The 3,835-nt window shown below is 31.9% G+C and overlaps 1 pseudogene; it reads right to left on the bottom strand.

Moving 5' to 3' along the window:
• Positions 1-2,354: 2,354 nt before the first annotated feature.
• On the bottom strand, positions 2,355-3,274 carry LOC132424372 (transcription initiation factor IIB pseudogene; annotated as a pseudogene).
• Between the last annotated feature and the right edge of the window lie 561 nt (positions 3,275-3,835).

Here is a 3,835-nt window from a genome sequence, read left to right on the forward strand (position 1 = left end):
AAGTTTTCTACCAGTAAATTTTATGACCTGTATCAACACAAGGCTTTATGACTTTATGTTAAGGTATATGTAGCATTACTACTAACTACCTCTAGCCAATCAACCCCTGTTGGTACACAATTCCTATTTTTTTTGAAACTTATCCATTAAGTCTTCTTTTGCCCCACGAAGTGTCCCAAACCTTACTTTTTTCATGCCTTTGAAAATACACTCTGCATAAGTTGAATTCAACATTCAATGACAATCACAGATTTTGGTGATTATTTAAATATCATATTTTTATGAAAGTCATCATAAAGACATGTAAGTGAATATAATTAGTAAAATGTTTCATATCTATTAAGTAATTTATTCAGTTACCCCTTGTGATATACAGTCATGTAACAAAAACTGGCACAAACACTTTACATCAGGGAAACCCTGGTGCATAGTACTAAAACTAATTTTACTTTATTTGTTCTTGCACAGATTAAGCTACCATATGTGTTTTGAAAGGTAAAAATACTATAAAATGCAATTTATAAATTTAGTCATTCTTTTGAAACTGGAAACACATATCAGCATATAACAAAAGTTATCATTGGATGATTAAATAAAACCTTATCTTTGCTTCCGAGATCACATATACTTTTATTCCCAAAGGTTGATCTATGAATATATATGGGCATTTCATTAGGGCAGTGCTATCATATGTGGATAAAACATTAGGTTCACGAGTTACTTGGATTCGTTTTTTTTTTCCCTTCAGTGTGATTATTTCAATCATTTGAAATTAACCTAGGCTGATTTGATTTTTTTTTATAATACCATTTTTTCTTATCCTTCTTGATTTTATCTATTTTTGAGAATGTGAAAAACTTACCTAAAAGTTAAAACTAAGCAAAATTTATACTCTTAAATGTGTCTTTTCCCCATACATTCTATGCTATCTCAACTACCCACCCTTTCCACCCATTCTATCCTATCCTTTTTAATCATCAACCTTATTATTGTCTGGTTTAATTGTCCTGTATTTGTTTTACAGAAATGATCAAAGATATGACTACTTTCTTATTTTTCTTCTAATAAAAAGCTAACACACTATAAATTCCCTTTTGTGCTTTACTTTTTTTTTAAACTAACAATATATTCTAGAAATTATTCCCTACCAGTTCAAACAGATCTTTTTATAGATGAATATTTCTACAGTACATAGATATACCATAGTTTATTCAATCAATATCTTGTGAATGGGTGCTTAGGCTGTTTGCAATATTTTGCAATTACAAATATTGCTGTGATGAATATATTGGAAATACCTATTTTCATATTGTTAGAGGCACGTTTTCAGGATAAATTCCCAGAATTGGAATGCTAGTTAAAATCTAAATGTACATATAGTTTTGTTACATATTCACAAATTCCTCTTCAAACTTGCATTCCCATCAGTAACATATGAATATCTGTTTTCTAGAGTATTGTCGACAGAATATGTTTCCATATATCACTTTCATATATATATATATATATATATATATATATATATATATATATGTCATTTCAGTGCAAGGCTTACTTGTATTTCTCTAATTATGAGGTAGTTGGCACATCCTGTCATAGGGTGTAGAACCATTTCTACATCTTTATTTGTATTGCCTGTTCTTACCTTTTCTCCATTTTTCCTATGGGGTTCTTGAGTTTTTTTTTTTCCCCTAAAAAATTTAGGACTTATTTTTATATTAGAGATGTTAGTCCTTCATCTGTGATATATATTGCAAATATTTTCTCCAGTTTGTTAGTTATCTTTTTTATTCTGTTGTTTTGCCACACAATAGCCTCTTAAATTAATTTTATGTAATCATTTATCAATAATTTCCTTTATCACATCTTTATTTTGAGTCACTTTTAGAGAACACTTCCCTATATTCAAGTTATAAATGACTCTATTCTTGCTTTCTTTGGAAAATTGTATGGCTGTCTTATTTCTTTTTGCTGTTGTCAATAATTTGTCCTAATATTATGTCCCCTATTTATTGTGTATATAAAAGCTATTGATTTCTAAATATTAATTTTATTACATGCTACCTTTTAAATTATTTTATTATTTTAGTCTTAGGGTTTTTTTGTTTTAGTTTTGAAAAACGTTTTATTCAAGAATTACATAATTTCAAATATGTTCCAAAATACAGTTTCCTAGATTGCTACAAAAGAAAGCATATCCAGTAAGAAATTTAAATCATTAAATATATTTCACTAGTACATACAGAAGGCCAAGCAATTAATATTTAGCCCTGGAATGTGTACCATGTCTTTCATTTTTTCTTATTGAAGGCTCAATCCAGCACTTTGTATAGGCTATGTACAACAGGCAAAGTTCAGTGTTCATAGAAGTCTGACATTAGCTGCTTCAATTTATAGCTGTGGTAGTTTTCCACAGGGGTGTCAAATTTGAAGTCTGTAGGAAACAGATCTGGGGCCTAAGGATAGATTAGTCTGTAGGACTGTCTGTAACACCAGCAATATCTCCAATTTCTTTTTGGGTCCTTTACTTAGCTGATGCTTGTGAGGCCATGTAAATGGCGGCTCCTGCCACAGATATCGGGCTCCTTCCAGGAACCAAGTCCAACTCCACAGCTTTATGGGCTATATGTGTAGCTGCCATCTGTACTTGTTTAGGAAGGCAAAGGTTGGAACAAAACCTGGACATGAAGTCCCCAGTTGTAATCAAATCCACACTGGTTTCTAAAGCTTTCAAAATAAGTTTAAAACATCGACCAATTTCTTTCTTAGAAATTTGTGATATAGCACGTATTTCTTTAAATGTCCTAGGAACTCCTTCCTGTCTGCAGGCAATATAGAGACAAGCAGAAGCTATGGCATCATTAGCCCTTCCCTTCAGGCTCTTCTGTTCATATGCTTGCTTGAATAGATTATTTGTTCAACCAACTATATTTCAAGGGAGGTTGATTCTGTCTGCCATGGTAGTGATTTCTTTGAATGCATTCATCATCGCCCGATCAGAACTACTTATGGTTCTCCTATTCTGGTACTTAGAATTACCACATTCATCCAAACTTGCAGCTCCTGTACCCTTGCCATTCATAGTAGACAAATCTCCATCACTCAGAAGAGGATTCTGAGAATCTCCACCTCGAGATGGATCTTTTGTTGCTACAACCAGACCACATTCAGGACAGATCATATCACCAGCTCTGTAGTCCTCCACTAAGATCGCATCTGGATGGTTTGGACATGTGACTCTTGGAAGAGCATCCAAACGGCTGGTAGACGCCATCTTCATGGATACTGCGGTTCCAGCCACCAGGTACAACAGACGCAGTGCAGACACGAAGAGATTGTATAGTCCTAGTTTTTAATATTGAGTTTCTGGGATTTAACATAAATTCTTAGGATATATAAACTTATTTCATATAAACTGAGACTGTTTATTTCTTGTTTTATAATTCTTATTATTCTAATTGATATATTTTGTCTAACTGTATTGGCTAATGCCTCCAGAAAGTGTTGATCCTTAACAGGCACTGGTTCCTTGTTCCTAATCTTAGTGGAAATGCAGTTAGTATTCACATGTTACATAAGATGATGGCTTTAAGATTTAGAATATATTATATATATTCTGTTAGAATATATTTAGAGTATATATCTTATCCTTACACACACACACACATTTCTACTTATTTGAAGATTTTTTTCCAGAAATAGGATTTAAATTTTGTCAAAAACTTTATATCTATGAATATGGTAGATTATATTCATAATTTGACAATATTAAACAAATCTTGCATTTCTGGAATAAATTACACTTGGTCATGGTAAATCATTTTCATAATATGAT

This window comes from Delphinus delphis, chromosome 4 (genome assembly GCF_949987515.2).
Source record: "Delphinus delphis chromosome 4, mDelDel1.2, whole genome shotgun sequence".
NCBI classification, from domain to species: Eukaryota; Metazoa; Chordata; class Mammalia; order Artiodactyla; family Delphinidae; genus Delphinus; species Delphinus delphis.